Source organism: Mustela nivalis (assembly GCF_964662115.1).
Source record: "Mustela nivalis genome assembly, chromosome: 17".
Lineage (NCBI taxonomy): Eukaryota > Metazoa > Chordata > Mammalia > Carnivora > Mustelidae > Mustela > Mustela nivalis.
The window spans coordinates 58,524,676-58,546,642 of NC_139036.1; the positions used below are offsets into that span (position 1 = coordinate 58,524,676).

Sequence of the window (21,967 nt, forward strand, 5' to 3'; positions counted from 1 at the left end):
TAACAAGTAGAAAGAGGAAAAGAGCCCGTGGTCCACCATCCCACAGCCCAGACACCCCTTTCTGATATTGCTTTTAAAGTAATAATTTTCTTTAAAAAAGCCAGTTCGTGGCACCTATCAAGGGATGGCCGGTTTCCTGAAGTCGGGGGAAGGGGCCGGGAATGCTCGGGTCATGGCCCAGAAGCCGGCAAGTGGCCGAAGCGTGCCACAAGAGGGGTCGCTGGACGGATGGAAGCAGCTGGGGTCCTGGCCAAAGGAGGAGTGTCCCCAGAACCCAGGCTGGAGGGGGCGTAGAGGGAGACAGGCAGCCGGCGGGAAGATCAGGGTGCTCGAGGGTCTGCCAGGGAGCCAGGGAGAAGCTAACTCCACGGCCTCTCACTTGATTAGATAGAAGCCAGCTGAGAACAGGCAAGCGGGCGAGCAGGAGAGGTTGGGTGCCGCAGAGAGGCAGGGAGGGGAGGGGCCCAGGAGGAGACCCTTGAGTTGGGCAGAGGGCTCAGGAGGGCATTGACTTTCTCAAGAACGTACTCAAGGTTGTTATGCTATAGATACACTTTTTTTTTTTTTTTTTTTTTAATGCGGGCAATAGCAAGAGAACCATTGTGCAATCAGGTTCAGGAGACCGAGAGGCCTGGCCCAGGTCCGGGACGGCTGTGCTGACGCGGAGACGCACGCCAGACAGAGGCCAGTGGCTTTGTCGACCACCGGGGTGACGGCTGGCGGGATGCCAGGGAAGGTGGCCTAGGACAGCCTGGAGTCCTTACTCCGCACCCACCTTGACCATGGTGTGGATTGGGCTGGAGGAAGCCAGCTGGGATGACCGGCCCTTGGCTCTTGCCTCATCATCTCGTGAGGTTAGGTCCAAGGTCAGGCCCGGCCGGGCGTCAGGCAAGCGGGACGTCTCCTGCAACGCGTGATGCTGTTGGGTGACAGAGTGAATAGACTCTCACTTGGTGGCTTTGGGGTAACCGGGAGGGTCTCCGGGATCACCGCCAGCCCCCTCCTGGTGGTCTGCTCCTTGGGGAGAGGCTGCGGGGCTCCGGCTCGGGTCTGGAGCACACTCCGGGCCCAGATGCTGCTGCCGCCTGTGACAGGCATCTCAGCTCAAAGCCGCGTGTGTGGTGGGGCCCCGAGGTCATCCACGGGCTTCCCGAGAGTATGAGGCATCCAGAAGGGGTGAATCACCCCAAACCGATGACCCGGGGCATACAAGGGCCCAACATCTCCGCACGGCTCCAGCCCCTGGAGCAAAGCGAGCTGATCTGCTGTGAGTGACAAGCTTGTCCCAGGAAGCCGGCCCCGTCCAGGGTCCAGGAGACAAGTCCCCGGGGACAGAATAACCAGGCACTCACCTGCATCCCCTTCCTTAATTTACGAGAGAGCCTTCCCGCCTTTTGGTTGACTCTGTCCTCTCGGCAAGCCTGTACCGCCTGGCTTCACCCTTCCTTGATGGGGTCATGCTCCGTCCATCCACGACATTGTCAAATGACACTGCAGGAAACTGAGGCCCCGAAATGTTAGAGCAACCGTCCAAGGGGCCACAGTCAGGGCAGACCCGTAAAGGGTACTTTGTAACTTCTACGTTGGGACTCTTTCTGGACAAGACTGCCTCCCGGAAGGGTCCTTAAGGATGGTCGTGGCAAAAAACAAAACCAAAAACCCACAGACACTGAAGCGGAGTCGCCCATTCATGCTTGATACGTGGTGTGTGTGATAAGATTGGAGGGTATCAGAAACCGACTGAAGACGATCTTGGAAGCCAGGGTCAGAAGTTGCAGCTTTTCCCAAGAGCGGTAGGGACTCAGCATCTCTCCAGCACGGGGTGGTCACGAGGGAGAAGCTTGTCCTTGGAGTGGGCGGGACTCCCAGGAGGGCACGCGGCTTGCCTGGGGGCGGAGGACTCCATGGGAAAAGAACCCACGCGCTTTGACCTCTGCAGGTGGTAGAGGTGAGCCCTGAGCCCGGCCTGCGTCCACAGCGCCCCCGGCTCCAGGCCGTGAGAGCGGCCCATCTGGGCAGGCAGCTCTGCTTTGCTGTCCCGGGGAAGTCCTAGGGAAGATCTAGCCCCGGGTGCCTCCGACCCACCGTGTCTCCATCTCTGGGGCGCCTCCCTCTGCCGGATGTCTTCATCTGTCGGGTACTCTGTCCCTGGTGTGCCTCCGTCCGGGGGCAGCCCGCGTCCCCGGAACACACCAGACCATCTTTCCCTTTTCTTCCCTGGATGGAGGAACAACCCTATATGCTGGGTCCAGCCTTGCATGTAGGATCCAGATTAATTGCCTTTGTTACGTTCATGGTGCAAGTGTCCCCTCCAATTCTTTTTCATGCAGCAGATTCCTATGTGTTGCTAAAAATACAAACCTGTGACTCACAGCTTCTGAAGGCAGAAAGGAGAGAGAAGGCTGCATGGCCTTTGTGGCTTTCTGGAGTCGGGCCAGGGGACCAGCGCCGGCGGAGGGCCTGAGAGCAAGCCCAGAGCTTGCACCCAGCGGCACAAGGGCAGAGAGAGAAGGGTCCAGACGGGACTGAGGGGTCCAGATGGGACCCGGGGCTCTGAGCCGGAGGTTGCGTCTTCGGGACGTGACACCACCATTGCTGCTGGCTCGATCCAGAGCCCCAGCCTGAGCCCAGATGAGCAGCACCGACCCGTTCCCAGCCCTCCTCTCCCGAAGCCCCGGTGGTCCTCCAGCCCAGCAGCCCACCCGGGAGTGCCCCGGGGATGCCCCATGCCACCCTCCATGCTCTGTGAGGCTGGCCGGCCTCGCTGGCGTCCAGGACAGACCCTGGGCCAAGAAGCAGTCTCTTGAAGGAATGGGACTGGAATCGGAGACCAGTCAGACGGGGGCATTGGCAGATGGCCCCGAGGCTGACGTGGGATGAAGGAAGCACGAGCGCGTGAGACCGCCCACCCAGAGCCTGGCCAGAGAGAGGCTCGGAGCGTGTCGTCGCGGATTACCACGCACTGTTCGTGGCCGTGGCCGTGCCCCTGCTGTGCTCTCCCACGCGTGGGACCGCGCTCACCCCATCCCAGCCCCACTTCTGGGTCTTTGGCCTCCCTCCTTCCTGGGCCCCTCAGTCTCTGCGTCACAGACGACTGGCCGAGAAGCAGGCATAAGTCCTCACCCCTGGGAAGCAGCCGCTGAAGAAAAGAAAGCCTTCAAGAGAATTTTCTTGGCAGCCCAGGCCCTCCGATGAATCAGGATTCTTTCCAATTCCCAGCTGGATTCCAGGCGATCTGGCCGGTTCCCTACTCGCTGGAGTGCAGGCGGAGCCAGAGTGGGCCTGTGGAGGACACGGGAGAAAGGAGGGGGAAGCGTGCTCGGAAATAAGGAGCTGACAGGTCCCTGTCCGGCCCCCAAGGAGACCTGTCCTGCTGCGGCCAGAACCGAGAGACTGGGCATCTCTTCCCGTGCATGAGACGCCTCCCCCCGACCTTGCAGAGGCTGCCCCCGCCTTCTCCCTGATGCACCCCCACCCCCAGCACTCAGCCTCCCTGAAAATCACCCACCCAGCTTTGGTCACTGTGGAGCAAGGAACAGGGAAAGGGATTTGGGGTGGGGGAGGATCCTAAGACAACAATGTGATCCAAGATGTCTGGCCGCTTGCCCACCTTGGGCCAGTGTCTCTCAGCCCAGCGCCCTGGGACCCTCCAGCCCTGAATGGCCAGAATGAGCGTGTCAGTGGCCCTTTCGGAGCCAGCTGCGTGTCAGTGGCCCGTTCAGAGCCAGCTGCCAGGGCTGCGCCCACGCCTGCCCCCTCTTTGTTCTCCTCTGCGTTCAGCATCCGCAGAGAGCAGGACAACCGGGATGCCCGGTCCCCGGGACTCTCAGTCATGGTGGGGACCTAACGACCCACTGCTCCACCGGGCCTCCAATGCGCTGGAAGATGTGGAAGGCAGCTGTCGGCAGCAAACCACATGAAACCGTGAACCGGTCCTGCTAGACATCTGGTCACATACCCTTGGTCCCCCCCGACCAACGCCACTACACGTGTACCTCCTTGAGGAGCGCTGGGCACAGCTGCCCTCATCCGTAGGCAGGTAATTACACGGCAGCCAAGCCCCTGGTGGGGGTGGGGGAGGGAAGGGTCAGGAAAAGCCCGTAATTAACCCTTTGAGTGCAAAAGGTTCTCTCCAGTTGGAGACTGATCGAACCCAAAACAGGTGGGTCCTACCAGAAGATTAATTCCCACACTGACCGCCCCTGGTTTAACTCAGAGTTAAGTGGGACTTTTTTTTTTTTTATTATGATAGTGGACCGTTAGAAATTTTTAAAAAGATTTTATTTATTTATTTGACACAAAGAGACAAACAGCAAGAGTGGAAACACAAGCAGGGGGAGTGGCAGAGGGAGAAGCAGGCTCCCCACTGAGCAGAGAGCCCGATGACGATGACGCGGGGCTCCATCCCAGGACCCTGGGATCATGACCTGTACCGAAGGCAGAGGCTTAACGACTGAGCCACCCAGCGCCCCGGACCGTTAGAATTTTACTTCTATTGTGCCGTCTGCCAAAACAGGCTCCTTCTTCATGCCCTTCTAAGTCAGCTCGTTGTAAAAACGGCCCCGACCCGCTCGAGCCTGCCTGCGTCTGTGCTCTCGAGTAGCCCCTCCGTGGCCGACTCCGAGTGCAGCCGTGTGACCGGCTCGCCCGCGAGGAGAGCCCAGGCTGGGGAAGAGCGTGCACTCTTGGGAACCCTGAGACCTGGGCAGAGGGAGACCCAGGCTTGCCTCCTGGAGGCCGGGAGCCTGCGTGGGTCATCTCAGCCTGGACCCTAAGACCAGCCAGTCCGCCACCGGCCAGAATGGGAGTGAGACCACCCCCTGCTGCCCCGTGCCCTGGCCCAGCCACCGTACAGATCAGCCAGACCTGCCCAGAGGAGACCTGCCCCACGAATCCACAGAAAACCAGAAAATGGTAAATGCAGTTTTCAGTCACCGGACGTGGGGGTCGTTTATTCATGGTGCACGCCCCGACCTCCAGCCCACCACGCGCTGCCGAAGGGCAAAGACTCGTGTTGTGTGGCTGTGTGTTCCCAGGCCTGCGACAGCACGCCGTCCAGAAGACCCTGAATAGAATGGTTTGCGTGGAACGGGCACATGCACACGCTTCCCCCACATCCCCTATGAACTGTAGACACGTGCGCCTCAACATCCCTTCTGGAGGTTTCCCGCGGAAAATGTTCGTTGTACCTACAGCACTGGGCAGCCCCGGTCAGTGGCCTCGGACGGGGTCACTGTGAGTCCCGATCGGGACGCCCCCCCCACCCCAGCAGGCGCTTTAGCACCACAGGGGCACTGAAGGTGAAGAACCATCACACCGTCCGGGCTAGCTGGGCCATGGCGCCTGCCGGAGGGTCCCTGGAGGTGGCGATGGGGGCTCACAGGACAACAGAGACCAGGACACCCCTCGCTGTCCCTTCCAGGAGAAGAATTCGTGGGGTCCCAGGCCATCTGCAGGGACTGTCCCCTCACTGTTTCACCCTACTTCGGGGTGACTGGAGTTTCTCACTGCGGCCCGAGCCGCTCCTCTACAATCCGTGCTGGGGTCAAAGCCCGAGATTCAGCGGCTCTCCCCCCCTCCCCCTGTATCCACCGGGCTCCTCACTCACGCACCTCTGCACGAAACACATTCAAGAGCATCGCAGAGCATGCAGGGTCCGATGTCAGGTTTTCTGTCGGAAGCAACAGCCTGAGCTGTGTGGGACGGAGAGGGTGGTTGGGACAGGGGACAGGGGCCAGGTCCCGGGGTCCGGCTCTGCACTCAGCGAGGAGCCTGCTTCAGATTCTCTCCCGCTGTCCTCCAGCTCACCTCCCGCTCTCGGAAACAAGGGAGGGAGGGAGAGAAGGAAGAAAAAAGAAATGATTTACTTATAAAACAAAAGCTAAAATATGATTTTTCCAAGACAAATAGAGTGAGGGATGCCTGGGTGTCTCAGTCGGTTAAGCCGCTGCCTTCAGCTCTGGTCGTAATTCCAGGGTCCTAGATCGGGCGCCTGGCTCAGAGGGGAGCCTGCTTCTCTCGGTCTCGGCCCGCCGCTCCCCCTGCTTGTGCTTTCTCTCTCTCTCTCTGACAAATAAATAAATAAATACAATCTTAAAAAAAAAGAAATACTAGAGTGAAAGCAAATTTTAGTGCCAAACACACAGTAGGTTGCGAATCATTTTTTAAAGCGTGAAGAACTCTCAGAAGCAGGTTGTGGATTCCTGGCTTTCCTGGCTTTTCTCTAATATACCTAACTGTTTTTCTAACGACAAACTGAATACATAATTATGACAACAAAAATGGGTACAGGCCCTGTTGCCCTCCGGAGAGACCCTCGCCGGGCTTCGTGGGCTCTCCCAGATGCACACGTGCACACACACACACACACACACACACACTTTGGAACAGACATGATGGTGTCTCCTGAGCCATATACTTGGGAGCTTTTCCCAGATCAAGGGCAAGCTGTGCAAAGCAAGGGCTTGATTCTTCTTTGTGCAGTGACCACTTTTATGAGGCTGGGCCTCTGCGGTGACGGAGAGCCACACGCCGATAAAATCTCACCAGGAATCTCATTATGGGCAGAAGCCAGGAACCTCCCCTTCCGGGGAGCAGCCTCTCCTCTGCCCACCTCCGCAGCAGGGGAGCGTCCCTGGAATTCCCCGTATGGAGGAGGGAGGTAAAGGGAAGCTCACCCCTCTCTGTCTCTCGCTCTCTCCCCACCCCTCTGTCCCCTCACCCGCCGCCCCCACCCCTCCTGATGGGGGAGGGAGAGCGTTTGCGCTCAGGGGCGTTGGGGTCGCACCTGCCTGGCATCCAGCCACACCTCTGCCTCTCTGTGCCACCAGCCACTTATCCCGGGTCAGCCTCCTTTCCCACATCTGTTAAATGGGATTTTTTACATCACAAACCCTCAAAGGTCACTTTCAGAGAATCCCATGGCGGCGCTCAGGAAGGCAGTCTGTCCATTGTCACCGGATGCGTTATAAAGTATGACGTTGTTGAAAATCACGGAGAGCGCGGCAGATGACAGATCCCAGCACCCGCGAACGTCGCTCAGGGATGCTCCAGCACGAAGGCATCTCCGCGGCCTGAGCAACAGGACAGGACAGGACAGCGGGAGGCAGGCCCCCGAGGCAGGGCGGCGGGCTCTCGGGGAGTGGGTGGCCGGCAGGCGCTCCCCTTCCTGACCCCCTTCCTCCCCGCACAGGAGCTCCGCAGGGCCCAGCACAGCCAGGGCCGGCCCCTCTCCTCCTGCCTCCCCTCCAAACGGTTTCCAGGAAGGGCTCCGTTGCCATGGGAACACATGTCCAATTATTCTACTTGCAGAAAATCACTTATCAGCCAACTTGGTTGGCACACATCCCTTCTACAGAGCAAGAAACCGCCTCTGGGGTTTTTACCTCTCTCACACCCAGAGCTTTGAGTGAAGAAACGGAGAAGCGGGCCGGGAGACTCAGGCTGCGAGAGGGGTTCTTGGGGTCAGAGACGGCAGAGGTGGGGGAGAGACGCAAGTCCCTCAACAAACCACGGGGGTCCCCTCACATCTGCAGATCAAAGGGCCAGTTGGAGCCCCTGAAGGGACTGAGGGAGAGCAGGGCGGGGAAGGAGAGGCGCTTCCGTTCCGCTAAGCCCACACTGAGCCGGGTTCTCCTAGACATCAGGCGTGCAGACGTGTCCAACACCTCTCTGTACCTTCGACGGCGGGCTGCAGCTGGGGAGCTGAGGGGAGAGGGAGGCCAGCGAGCCGATCAAAGTACCAGTAAGTGATAAGGACAACACCAGGGTATGTTCAGGGTAGCAAGAAGCCACCCAAGGGAAGAGAGAGAATGAAAGAAGGTAACTCAGGAGCTGGGTTTTGACATACATGTAGGAGCTTGCCGAACAGACAAGGGATGAAGGTGGGTGCTCTGGACGGAGGAGACCCTGATTAAGGGGTGGGGTCTGAGAACTACGGGTTTTGGACCACTGTCCAGTGTAAAACCCCAGTGAGAAAAGGAGGGAGATTATGAGCCTAGAAGCCACGAATGCCCAGCTGGGATCCATTCTCTCTGCATCTCCCTCCTCCCAAGACAAGGACCTCACGGCCGACCTTTGGGACCTTTTGTCATTGGCATCTGTTGGGGACAAGCCCCTGAACTTCCAGCTGCAGGATTGCCAGAGTCTCAGACGTGCCTCACCCACCCCCACCCCGACCTCCCAGACCACGCCATGGGCTCCGGGAGAGGCATCCTGGCAGGGAGGAAAATCTTGAACTTTGGGGCTTTGTGGACCTGTGTTTGACAACCCACCTCTTGCAGCTAAGTGATGCTGGACAAGCCTCTCTCCCGGGACAGAGATTTCCTGTCTGTTCTGTAGAGAAAATGACCTGTACTGCCCCCTCCCCTGGGACTTCCAGAAGACACCCCCGTCGATAAGCAAGGAATCTGGAAGGTTTGGGTTTCAGTGTCCAAATGGTGGGGATTTGAATACTGGAGGCAGAGCAGGCATCCAAAACAGGACTAAAGTGGGAATCCAGACTAATTGCCCCCGAAAGACTCATGGACAGTCACACCTGACCCCAGGTGCACACCCTTCTGCTTCACTTGTTGCCTCCTGGGCCATGACCTTGCCCTATTCTTACACAATAACATCTGCAACCTGAAGGTCCATGGCTCAGCATGGACCCAGGGCCGGCAGTAGTCCCTGAAGAGAACTAAGCACCCCCCGCTGCTGTGACCCCCAGAAGCAAAATGATGCTAATTCTATGGGCAGGAGACACTCACCAGACCCGAGTGGCACAGGGGCAGAGCCGTGGCACAGGGGACAGAGCCTTGCTGCACACAGGTCCCAGGGTTTGCTTGCAAATCACCCTGTTTTAATAAAGGGAAGGAAAATCTTCCCAAGGGAAAGCAATCATTCATGCTTGTGTTTGTTTTTCGGGGGGAAGCTCTCAGCTCCGCAGAGCCATCCCGGCTTCCTCGTGATTTTATCAAAAAGGAGGGCTGTCGTGGGCCCCCGTGAAGTGCACACCGGGCATCGTTTTACTGGGTATCTATTCTGCTCCAAAGAGAATGAATCTCTTCCTCTCTAAAACAATACAAAGGTGGGTAATTAGAGTGGAATCATTAATGGATAATTTTAGAGGGGGTGAGCAGAGTTCATAACATCGTTCTGAAGGTATTTGCATTCAGCTGAACTCCTTTTTTCTCTCTTCTGTGACTTTTTTGTTGTAACTATAATTATTTTAATTGGGATTTTCCCTGATGAAAACAAAGAGCAATGTCTGTGAGAGAATCAGCTTCTGGGGAGCCCACGGGTGCGGGCGGTGCCCCCTTTTCCGAGTCCGCGCCCGAGCGCCTGGGGACCCTCAGCCTCTGGGGGCTTCTGCCCTCCATCCTGCAGTAGGAACGGGCACGTGGCTGTGTGCGCGCGCGTTTGTGTGTGTGTGTGTGTGTGTGTGTGTGTGTGTGTGTGTGTGTCCATTTATCCCCTGATCCAAAAGAACAGCGTAATGCACACAAAAAAATGGGACCCATAAGCCAAGAGCTCTGGATTTTTCTTCTGATTCTCTACCCTTCACCGGTCGGCGACCTTCCGCTCTCTGTGCCCGTTTCCCTGTTTCCCCACTGTGCAATGCCAGCGTCTCTCAAGGCCTCAGCTCAGCTGGGCAATGAATGTCCTGCCGGGTTCTCGGTGACTCCGTCAGGGTTGTGATGTGGGTCCGGTGTGTCACAAGGCGGAGCACATCCTGTGTCCCTAACCTCCAAAAGCCACTTTCCAGAAGCTTCCACCATACATGGCACACGAAGAGGAGGATAGTGGCAGGTCCTGCCCTCTGGGTACTTAACATCAAGACGTGAGGGAGCAGCAGAGGGACAGCCGGGCAATGGCTAGTGGGTGACAGAAGAAGGAGGGACCCCTCCCCGCCACGACCTGTGCAGCCCGGAGCTCTGGGTCCTCAGACCCTGTTGGGACAGGAGCCTGTGCCCTGGCGAGTCCCCTCTCCAGGAGGCTCTAGACACTTTGGCCACTTACTTCCAACTCGGCAGTCCTCACCTCCTGCATTCCCAGCCATGGTCTCCATGTTGCTAAATCCGTTTCCCTCAAGGCCTCAGTCCCTGGGCTTCTCATGGGCCCCCGATTTTTGGAAGTATCTTTCATTTGATGGATTTTACTCTGAGCTTTCCCTGCTGCCGACCGGCCCTCTCAGCTCTGGTCCTCTGGCAAACCTGCGAGTGTAGGGGCTCAAGGCGGGGTTCCCTCTGAGGCCTGACCTGCCTGGGTGCTTCCCACCCCGCAAGGTGGTCCCGCCTCCCAGGACTTCCCAGGCCAGACGTTTAAAGGGTTCCTTGCAAGGGGGAGTTGAGAGGTACACAGTAGGTGCTCACACAGCTCACACAGTGGTCTGTGGGAGAGGGGGCGCCAAGCCAGGTCCCGGGGACGCGGCCAGAGAGCGGCGAGCTGTGTTGTGTACGTGTACGTGTCTTCGCCATCCAGGATCGGGTCTGGAGTCCTGGCTGTGCCAGAAGCAGCAAGCAGGGTGTGCGGTGCCTACTCAAGAGAAATGTTTCCTTCCCAGCCCAGCAGAAGGCTGTGCCCCTTCCCCCAGCTCCCTGGGAGCGGCGGGGGAGCTTGGGCCCAGACTGCCTCTCCCCAAGGTCACCACAGGACCTTTGCTCACCATGGCCAGTCCCTGGGAGGGAGCAGTGACTTCACGGAATGAAAACCATGGTCTAGGCCACCCTGTGGCCATCCACAGGGCCAGGTCGGCTGAAATCTCAGGCAGGAGTGGAGCCTAGTAGCCCCTGTCTCTGGAAGGACTGGTCCAGACAGCCCACCCTCCCCAGCCCCCCTGCCCGCCTGCCCGGCCCAGCCCCGGCAGGGCAGCTGTCCCAGGAGCCAGGCCCTCCGGCCCCATCCCTGACCACAAACCTTTCCTCCCAGGGGTGCCGAGGGCTCAGGGGAGGAGGCTCCACCCTGAGATTTCATTGTTTTTACAGAAATGTTAGTTTCTGCCAAAAGGGAAAAATTAAAATGGGAACAGTCTCTTCTCCCCCCTGAGAATTGTTTTCTCTTCATTAAAGCCTCTGGTCTGGCCTGGGCGGCCACCAGTCCTGGGCCAACAGAGCTCTTTCTCCTCCTTGGCAGAGGGAGCCCTCCCCCTCCCTTCTGGAAAGGCCGAGGGCCCCTCTGTTTGGATCAGAGACAAGGAAAGAGGAGGCAGAGTCAGGAGGATCCATGAGTAGGAGGGGAGAGAAAGGAGAAAGTGCCAGGCGGGGACCCCCCAGACCTCAGAAACCAACCCCCTCCCGCTGAGACCAGCCCCCACGGGACACCCACGTTAGGGTTCCGGTTTTAAAAACCAGTCGGTGAGTTTCGGTAGCTGCCGGGCCTCGGTCATGCAGTGCGTCCCTCTCTCCTGAAGTCAGTTCCCGCCTCCCTGTCCTCGGAGACGTCCCGGATCCCCGCTCCCAGTTCCCCGCTCCCGGTCTGCCACTGCGCTCACCATGAAACCCCAGGGAGTGTGGGCGGTTTATCTTCCCTTTCCGGTTTTCCTCTGACTCACAGGCTGGGGTGGGGAGGAGGAGAAGCAGCTCTGACAGGGGGGCCCTCCTCTGTCCCTCCTTGGAAGATTTCGGGGTAACTGGGTGCGCGCTCCCGCTCCCGCGCTCCTGGCAGGATTGTGGCACACCCCGCCGGGGCCCTGCCAGCCGGCTGCTCTGCCCGTCCGTCCCGGCATCTCCAAGCTCTGCTCTCCTCCCCTTGGGAGGTCAGAAGAAGGGGTCAGGCAGGGCCCTGGGCCAACATAAGTTGAAATGATGGTGCCTCCTCACATAAGGAGATCCACCACCTCCCGCCCCCTCCAGAGAACCCCGAGGAAGAGTGACAGAGGTTGGCGTGGCTTTACGTGAGGGCGATGGAGAGGACACAGGACCGGAGATGCCCACAGTGGCCTGCCCACCTCCCGGCAGCCTTTCTGTTTCTGGGCTCCCCGACTAACTTCCCAGCACCAGAACCTCTTCTCTGTCTTGGCCACGAGAGCCGCAGAACAGAAGGGGAGTTAACCCTTCAGGGGAGTTAACCCCTTCCCCCAACCAAAGCAGCCCGTAGTCAAAACCCAACAAGACTTGGTGGGGACCCACTCCGGTCCCCTCGCTCCAGGAGGAGGTGTCCCTGGAGCACGCTGTCTCCCAAGAGCCCCTCATCCCCCACTGCCCTGCTGAGGCTCCTGCAGACTGCTTCCCGGGTAAAACATTCAGACCGAAAAGCTTCAGTCAAGGTCTTCTTCAAAGGGTTCCAAAATAAGATGAGGAAAGACAATGCCATAAGCACCTCTTTCTCTGCCCCCATTCATGCAAGCTGCACAAGTAAGGGAATGGGTCTGTGGTCAGTGTACTCCAAGCCAACAGTGCGATGGGGCTGCCTAAGAAAACTGATACGGCCTCCGGCTCCATTATTAAAGGTATTATTTCCTAAAGGAGGGAGGTGATCATAACCCACTGTCCTCCACACTGGCCTGACCTCCTGGCCTATTTCTTAGTTTGGGGGTGGGGGCAGGTGTTTGCACGGAGACTAAACCAAGTTCATGTGAACAAACCAGGAAGGGAAGGGACCTAAATCCAAGCACCTTGAAAAATGGTTAGGACTGCAGAAGACAAACTCGGGGTGAAGCAGGAATTCTGCAGCACTGTGCTGCTCGCAAGAAAACAGACTCGGTCTGTGTGCCCCCCCCACCCCCCGCCAGGACCAAAGTCAGATGAGCAGCAGCGAGCTCCAGAAGTACGGGTTTTCAGTCTCACATACGAGAAAATACAGAAGCTGTCCTGGCCGCTTCACGACGACATCGGCTGTTGTGGAAAAGTACTGAACTCCCCATCCCTCGAGGCATTCAAATACTGGAAAACCAGTGTCAGGGGGTCCCACCAGCCAGTTTCTAGGCACTGTGGATCACCTAACAGGTTACTGCCTCTGTGAACTGATCTCTGAGAATATTCACTGAATGTTCACCCAGATTGGGAGGCCAAGGACGACAGGCAGAAAGCAGGGCCCAGGGAGCTGTCCCTCTATTTTTTTCTTAAGTTTATTTATTTGAGAGAGAGAGAGAATGAGCATGAGCAGTGGCAGAGGCAGAGGGAGAAGCAGACTGCCCACTGAGTAGGGAGCCTGATGCGGGGCTCGATCCCATGACCCGAGCCAAAGGCAGACTTCACCGACTGAGCCCACCAGGCACCCAACAGCAGCCCCTCTGTTAAGAGCAGATGACGGGCCCATCCCCCATAGAAGGCAGCTTACCCCCACGTCTATTACTCCTTAAGCTGGCTCTCGGGGGAATCTCGGCCCCCCTGTCCGCGCCCCGACCCCCAGCAGCTACTCAGAAACCAGCTATTTGAACAGGAAAGCCTGAGAAGTAGCATGTCTCCCTTTGTGGCGCTCTGGAGCTGGGTCAGATGTCCCCAGGATGGAGCGCCCCTACCAAGCTGGTGGGTCCCCGCCTCCCACTGGACGATGTCTCGCTGCTCACCACTCCACCTGCCTGACCCAGGGAGCTGCCGGCGGTGCCCCTCGTCCCTCCAAGCTGCCCTCCTGTTCGCAGCCTTCTCCCCGGCCGCTCTCTGAGCAAAGCCCCGGGCCCATCTGGTGGCTCGTGCAGGCGGTCAAGCATCCTCAAGGACCCACGGCCCCTCCCCACCCTGAGACCCCCAGGACATTCCTGCCCAGACCCCTGGGACACCAGGAAAGGAAAGCCCAGCCTTCAGTGCTTCCTGCCCCCTGAAACCTGGGCGCTGCTGGCGTCTGGGGTCTGGGCACCGGTGGCTCTCCCCTGTGCCGAGGGAGGGACCTTGCTGGGAAGACCCCTTGCTGCACCAGAGCCCACGGTGACCGGCTCACCTCCTCTGAGCTTGTCCTGACCACCACTCTCAGCTTCTTCAAAGAGAGAGAGGGAGGGTCGTACAGACCCCAGACCAAGGGGGAGTGGAAGTGCACCCCGCCCTGCCCTCTCCTGCCGGCCCCTCCCGCCCTCCTGATGTCCAGAGCTACTCCAGCCCCGAGTTCCCACCTTGCTCCCCAAGGGGCCACACACCTCCCAGGAGCCCTGTCTGTCCAGCCCCATTTCTTCCAGCACATCATGTACCTGGAGGACCCGGGGGAGGCCAGTGCGGGGGTCACGCGGGCCTTGTCCTGTTAACGGCCCAGGGAACACTGTGGGACTTTGAAATGGGGCAAGCGAGGTCACCGGGCGTGCTGTGCAGCTCACCTTCTGGCGGTAACTCCCCCTTTGACCGTCTCGGAGCTGTCGCGTTCTACAAGCTGCGCCGAACTCATGAGAATGCAAACGACCTTGTCCACGAAAGGCAGGTGAGCCGTGTTCCGTGGCCGCCCTGGGGACAGCAGCCGGCTCTGTGTCTCTGTGAAGGCGCTCCTGGGCTCCTCGCCGCCTGCAGGGGTCAGGCCTTCGGGACCCGCTGTGCCACCACACTGGTGTCGCCATAGTCCTGCATTAAAGAAAATCTCAGGCACGTGCGTATTTCATATCCGTATGAGAGCTGTGAGCCCACTTCCTCGCCAGTCGGCGCGTCAGCAAGTGTGGACCTGCCAGGGCCGGAAGGCCAGGCTCTGTGGACGAGATCTGAGAGCGGAGACCGCAAGAGGGTGTCTTTTCAGGGAGCGGCTGGCGGAGAAAGGAACGTCTGTCCCTGTGTCTCCTGCCCCTCTCCCGGGCCAGCCCCTCCGGTCCTGCTCCAGACACCCCCACCCCCTCTTCTGCGGTGGCTGAGTGACATTTGGGGCCCGGGGGGCACAGGGGGCGGAGTCCCATTTGGGGCCAGGCCTGGGGCCTGCGTGCATCTGGCTGGGTGTCTCAGAGCAATGGAGGGTCCCAGCAGGACCACGGAGGAGCCGGGAAGGCTACTATTCTTGGTTATGGGAGGTTACTGGCCTCAGAGGCAAGGTTGGGGGGGGGGGCTCAGCCTTCTCTTGCCCCGCTCTGCAACAGAAACGTTCCGACGGTGGCAGAAGCGGGGCAGAGGGCGGGCGTCGGCGGGGGTGAGGCCTGGGACCCTCCCGCACCTCGGTGAGACCATCGGACAACACAGGCCGCTTCCCACAGCCCCTCGCCAGACTGAACGCAGAGTCCATGCACCAGCTCACCGCTCCACCCCTCCACGTACGTCCAAGAGAAGGGAAAACGGCGTGTTCGAGCAAAATCCTGTCGGCAAACGTCCACAGCAGCAGCTGGAGACAAAGCGAACATCTGTCTACAAGGAACCGAGGAACCCGGGCTGTCCCTGCAGGAGCCCTACGCGGCCACAGAGGAGAACGAAGAACTGACAGACGACCACGCAGACGGGCCTGGAAAACGGGGCGCCAAAGGACAGAGGCCGGACATCGAGGCCACAGGCCAGGGGATCCCATCTGCGTGGGATGTTGAGAAGGGGCACAGCCACAGAGAGGGACCGCTGATCGCTGGCGGCCGGGGACTGGGGGCTGAGGGTAGGGACTAGGGGTCGGGGGGACGAGGGTGGGGACAACCTAGGGGTACAAGCCTTCGTCTGGGGCGACGCCAGCCATGCTGATGCTTGCAGAAATGTGCGACTACCCGGGGTCTAACCAGACATTCATTCTTTCACACTCCTGGAGGCTGCAAGTCCAAGGTCCTGGCGAGGGCGGGGTGGCTCTCTCTGGAGGCCTCTGTCCCTGGTGTCCTGGTGCCACTGTCTCACCGTGTCCTCTGGAGTCTTTCCTATGAACACATGTGCCCCTGGTGTCTCCCAGATTCTCCTCCTGTAAGGACACCAGTCAGACGGCAGGAGACCCCCACCACCCCCACCACCCTCAACCCCAGCCCAAGGACCTTGTTAAGCGCGGTCACCTCCTCCAGACCCCGTCTCCAGTCACAGTCACAGCCTGAGGTCCTGGGGGCTGGGCCTTCCGCATACGCATCTTGGGGGGGATATAATTCAGCCCATCATACGCAATATGTGAATTGTTACCTCCATAAACCTGTTTCTTAAAGCAAGTGAAAAATCCCCACTGTCTGTACCAGAGAAGGGGATCTGACTCCCCCAGAGAGGCCACAATTTCACTTCCCCCCGTTTGTCTCGAGGCCAAATCAAATGGTGACTCTCCAACTGCCCCCCCCCCCAAGAGGACAGCCTGCCACGGGCCGAGCGTAACAGTTTGGAATCCAGCAGACCTGATTTCGACCCAGCTGGTAGGGGCACCGGGGGCCAAAGTGTCTCCAGGAACCACGGGCCCTTGCAAGAGACAGGTGACCCTCCCAACGCCCACAGACTTAAGCCTGAGGACACACGCAGATCTCTGCAGATGGATGCATGGGAGAAGCAGCCCCGGCAGGGGGTGGGGATGGGTACCCAGCCCCGGGCACCCTGCCCTGCACAAGCCAGAGCTGGAAGCTGGGGTGTGCTGGGCGGGGTCCATGGTCTCTCCTCTCCCCCGACCCCTTAGGGGCTCCACAGGGGCTACCGGAATGCAGGGTTCGCTCCCCATCCAGAGAAAGCCCGCCCACCGGGCTGCTCCTCACGGCCCCCCCGCCACATGTGTGAGTTGGGGCCCCCTCTTCTTTTATCGCGCCTCACCCTCCCTGGTGCTGGGTCAGGCTCTCTGCAGCCTCAGAGCGCTCCGCCGGGATTGACCTGTGAGTGGAAGCCTGGGAATGCAGGGACCCCGGGAGCCGCTGTTGGGTCATCAGAGCCTCCCCCACCGAGAGCCCCCCTGGGACGCAGCCCCAGCTCCGCTCCCTGCAATCTGGTCTCGGGGCCAAGGCTGGGGCGCAGAGCAGGCAGGACACGGCAGCTCTTTCCGGCTCCCCCGGCGGGTCCCATGGTGACGGCTGCTCAGGAAGGAGCCTCGCCCAGGTCGACGGGAGACCAGAGATGGGGCCCCTTTGCCGTGGCCGCTGGGCATCAGGGGACCGAGGACGCCCAGAGTGCCCACGGTCAGCACCCACCTGGTGCCGGAGAGGACCCTAGGCTTGGGGCTTCCAGAACGACAGCTGAGGGGCAGGGCAGGCGGGGGTCCGGGAGGCTGGTTCGAGGCCCTGCTGCGGCCTGGATCGCCCAGCACCCCTACAAAGTCACCTCATTCGTTCGCCCAGTCATTCATTCAGCAAACTCTGCAGGGAGTCAGCACAACCTGTGTTCCAACAACACTTGATATAAATACAGGTGGCAGAGAGCCAGGTCTGGCCCAGGGCTGATCTAAAAGGACAATTCGCTTCACTCTCTAGTCTCTCCCCTCTGCTTCATCTGCTTGGTGGCACTCATCACCACACGGGGACACGTACATCTGTCTGCTTCCTCTGCCCTCCCCGACTAGCAGGTCAGAGCCCCGAGCACAAGACTTCTGGACCTTCTGCCCATTGCTGTGTCTCCAGATTCTACGAGGCACTCGGCGTATTAAAAGTAGATAAAAAGGGGCGCCCGGCGGGCTCCGTCAGGAGGCCACGCAACGCTCAGCGTCAAGGTTGTGAGTTCAAGACCCATGTTGGGTGCAGCGATCACTTAAGTAAATAAAACTTTTAAAAAGTAGATTAAAGAGACATAAACTTGACAACTTCATGACTGCAACAGCAAATCATAGCTAACATACTTACACAGTTGCGGACGGTTGAACCATGTGTCATGTATGTAACACGTGTGCTGTGTGTGACGTGTACATGCATGTAGGTGTTGCTTATTTGCAAGGCCGATAAGGAAACAGAGCCAAGGAGGCAGAAAAAGACACGTTCAAGGTCACAGGGCCGGGAGGGGCACAGCTGGACGAACCCAGTTCCGGAGCCTGTATCTCAACCCCTTTCCTGCGAAATGAGGGTTTGGCTTAGACCAGGGTCTGCACACATAGCCCCCACACATCGCTTCCCCCTTTCTAGCGGCAGACACCCTACTGGGTGACGCCTCTGTCCCCTGCAGAGTCCACACAGCCTGGACCTCCAGCCTGGCCCTTTCGGCAGCCATTCGCAATGGGTCAGGGGTACTGGATACCTCTCTCCCCGGCTGACCCAGAAAAGGCCAGCGGGGCCATCTGGGTGGCTCAGTCGGTGAAGCATCTGCCTTGGGCTCAAGTCGTGATGTTAAGGTCCTGGGATCGAGTCCTGCATCGGGCTCCCTGATCAGCGGGGAGTCTGGTTCTCCCTTTCCCTCTGCCCCTCCCCCTGCTTGTGTGAGTGGGTGCTCTCTCTCTCTAATAAATTAATAAAATCTTTAAAATTTAATAAAAAAGATCAGTTTGGGCCTCCTGATGACTGTTCTATCTTCCTGTCTGTCTCTTCACCCATGAACCAGCCTATGGTTGCCGCCTGCGCTTATGAAGGTGACCGCAAGGTGCCCCTCCAACGTGCTCAGAGCAGCAAGGAGGCCCTCACAGATGGCAGGAGGCCACCCACCCGCTCCACAGAGACCCATCTCTTCAGGCACGCGCTCTAACGAGAGAGGAGGAGGCACAGGTAGGACGGGTGAGGTCTTCAGACCAGCTCCCGGAGACTCCAACGAGAAGCTCCGGCCCAGCCTTATTTGGAAGGGAAACTCTCCAAGTCCTCGAGCCTCGTGCGTCAGCCAGCAGGAATGCTTGTGACAGCTCACAACAAATACTAGCTCCTTACCTCTGTGAGTCTCTTCACATGCTGTCACATAAGCTCCTCTAACCTGCACCAACCTGTAAGCGGGCAGGTCTGATGTTTTGTCCGTTAGGTTCCCAAAGCCCTGCCGGCCGGCCCAGGGCCACCCAGAAGGGAGCAGCTGGAGGGAGCATGGAATCAGGGCTCCCAGCTTCGACCCCAGGGTTGCTTGGGCCCTTCCTCCTCCTAGACCAGGCCTCCTGCATCTCCGATGCATAAACCAGGGCTAAGACAAAGTATCACTTAGCAAATGTGCATGGGGTCCCCGATCGATGCAAGAAACCGAATGGAGCGTAAGGCAGGAGATGGAGATGAGCAGGCCGCGGCTCCGGAAGCTCCGGGCGAGGGGGGCCCTCCGGGAGAGCTGGGCCGGTCCCCCGTTACTACAGCCTCTATGGCTTATCCCCGGCTGCACATAACTATATCACCGCAACCTGGCAGCTTCACACAGCGTGCGTTTACTATGCTCCGTCTCTGTGGGTCACGAGTCCAGCGTGGTTCGGCTGGGTCCACGGCTTCCATCCCACCCGAAAGCCGCAACTGAAGTCAGGGCCGCAGGCTCATCTGAGGCTCAACTGGGGAAGGGCCTGCTTCAAGACTCCTGGGGTTTGTGGCAGAATCAGGTGTTGGTGGCCTGTTGGACTGAGGTCTCGCTGTTGGCCAGAGGTGACCTTCAGTCCCTAGCCAGTAGCTGACCGGGGCCTGCCTTCAGCTCCTTGCCATGTGGGCTACCCCAACACAGCCACTTGCCCAACACCGGCAAGAGAGAAAGTCTCCTGGTAAGGTATAAGACAGATGCCACAATCTCATGTAACGCAATCACGGAAATGACATCCCGTCACCTTTGCCCTGTTCTGTCCATCAGAGGAAGCAAGCCACAGACCCTGCCTCCACATAAGGCTGTGAACACCAGCGGGCAGGATTGTGCAAATCAGCACAGAGTCTGTCCACCACGTCTTCTGAGCCTTCCATCCCTTGGGTGGACTTGGATGGTTAGAAAGGACTTGGATGATTAGACAGTCCTTACTAGGAGGCGCCTGGATGGCTCAGCCGGTTAAGCGTCCAACTTTTGATTTCAGTCATGATCTCAAGGCCACGAGTTCAAGTCCTATCTTGGACTCCACACGCGACATGGCTCCTACTTAAAAAAAAAGTTCTTCCTAACATCAAACCCACCCCCCTATAACTTGTGCTCACTGGCCAAGGCTCTGCAGTCTGGAATGACACAGAAAAAGTCTACTCTGGTAGCTCCAGGTGGGCAGGAACCATCTGTACCCGAGAAAGCAGGGTTGCTGGAGAGTTCCAGGCCCATCAGAGGGATTTAGTAAATACATGCTAAGAAAATCAAGAACACAGATTACTTCAGTAGGGGTTCTCAGGGGTTGGCTGCCCGTGCCTAACGCAGAGGTCGCTAGCTCTGTGTGGGAGCTTATGCACCCACGGGTCTTGGAAGTCAGACCATCAGCCTCTTCCTGGGGAGCCTTGGGAATGAGGCACTTAAAAAATCCAGTCCAATCCTCTCACTAAAAAAAGTCATGACCTCTTCAAGGTCACACAGCTCGTAAGCATGTGGTCCCTCGTCTCCTCACATTGCTCTGCCTCTGTCTTTGGACATGGAGGATGCCAAGCCGACCGGGACCCTGTGTCCTGGGAGATGGTACCCAAGGCTGCTTCTCCACTTTCTATGGGCTGTCCTGATGCCTGGCCAGGCAAACCAGAGGGGGCCCATCCCACCTCCTAGTCGGAAACACCAGCAGCAGGCCTCAGCCGGCTGGAACAGCGACCCAGGAGGTGTTGTTGCTGGCTGTGGACCTGCTCTGCATTCCAGAACACAGCTTCTCACCCCAGGAAGGACCACATCCCATGGTGCTTCCAGGGGTACCGGGGCCTTCCAAGAACTGAAATCCAGACCCATACTCCAGGCTCTGTTTGCTCCAGAGCTGCTCATGGGGGCCCCATGTCTCATGGCAGGTGCCCCAGGCTCTGAGCCATCGGGGCACCAGTCAAGTGTCGAAAGGATGGTTGAGTGGAAGGGACTCCAGAGCCTGCTGGGAACCTCAGAAGGGAGACCCAGCCTGACCTCTGAAAGGAGAGGAAACAAGACTAGAGGGAGGGTTCCAGGGAGACACCCCCTGGGCCTGGGCCTCTGAGCCATTGGCTGGCACTGTATCTAAGGTTCTTCGGAAACAGAGACCCCACGAGGAGAGGCAGGACCCACGAGGCTGTCTCCTACCTTGGACACTTTTTCGTCACCCACATCACTGTGTTCCCAGCCCTCTTGGCTCTTCAAAGGGGCCCCTCCCATCAGCGGTCCCTTTTTCCCAGGCCCTCAGCTTCTCCTTCTGCAGCTGGTACATGACAATGGCTCGATACATATTACTAATTAAATTATTAGGATTTTTCCTATTCCCTTCTCCTCCGTATACTAACATCCCAAAGAGTCTAACATCTAAAAAAATGTTAAAACTTCCCAAAGTTTTTCATGGGGTGGGCTAGAGGTGACTTCTACGTTTGCCTTTGGATTTTTACATTTCTGACTTCTCTACCATAAGTATGTCCTAAAAATGATTAAAAGTCATAACAGCTGACATTTACTGAGCAGACACACTGCCGCTCACTTCCCACACTTGACCTCAGTCCATCCCCAGGCTGCCCTCGCCTGAAGGGCTTCCCTGGGGCTTTGGAAACCAGGAGGGCTCCTCCTCCTCCCACGCAGCGGGCACGATCATGGTCCCCATTCTACAGATCAGAAAACTGAGGCTTCCAGAGGCACACGACTCGGCTTCAGAAGCTTCTCAGAAAATGAGTAAAGAACTTGAAAAGACATTTCTGCAGAGAAAATGGGCAGAAGACCAACAAGCCCACAGAGAGATATTCAGCATCATTAGTCACAAAGGAATGCAAACCCAAACCCCAAGAAGATACCACATCACGCCTACTGGGATGGCTATCGCCTTTGTTTTGATAAAGGACATCACAGGTGGTGGGCTGGGGAGAAATCGGAGCCCTCATCCACTGCTGTGGGGAGTGCAAAATGTTTCAGCTGCTGTGGAAAAACAGTTTGACGTTTCCTCAATCACGAAATTGCCATTAGACTCAGGATTCCACTCCTAGGTAGAGACCCACCCGGAAAACAGGGACTCAAACACGTGGGCGCACGTGTTCATAGGGGGCACTGCTCACGATAGCCCAAAGATGGAAACAACCCCCATGTCTGTCATCCAAGGAACAGGTAAACCAAGTGTGGTCTAGTCCCACGGTGGAACATTACTGAGCCCTTAAAAAGGAGGGGTGCTTGGACGCCGACGACAGTGTGGCTGACCCTCTGCGAGCCTGGAAGACCACATGCCGGATGATGTCATTCGTACC

At 58.2% G+C, this 21,967-nt stretch overlaps 1 long non-coding RNA gene across 3 annotated transcripts; it reads right to left on the minus strand.

Annotated features, from left to right (window-relative positions):
- Positions 1-554: 554 nt before the first annotated feature.
- Positions 555-7,726, minus strand: LOC309852148. 3 transcript variants are annotated; one of them, XR_014305102.1, is made up of 6 exons: positions 7,386-7,726; positions 6,894-7,073; positions 5,613-6,062; positions 3,053-3,282; positions 1,353-1,501; positions 555-919 (listed from the first exon to the last, which is right to left on the minus strand). It is a non-coding gene; the product is annotated as an uncharacterized lncRNA (long non-coding RNA). The 3 variants fall into 3 exon arrangements; XR_014305104.1 differs by lacking the exon at positions 7,386-7,726 and having other exon boundaries at positions 1,353-1,886; positions 3,124-3,282; positions 6,894-7,352; XR_014305103.1 differs by lacking the exon at positions 7,386-7,726 and having other exon boundaries at positions 555-1,886; positions 3,124-3,282; positions 6,894-7,370.
- Positions 7,727-21,967: the final 14,241 nt, after the last annotated feature.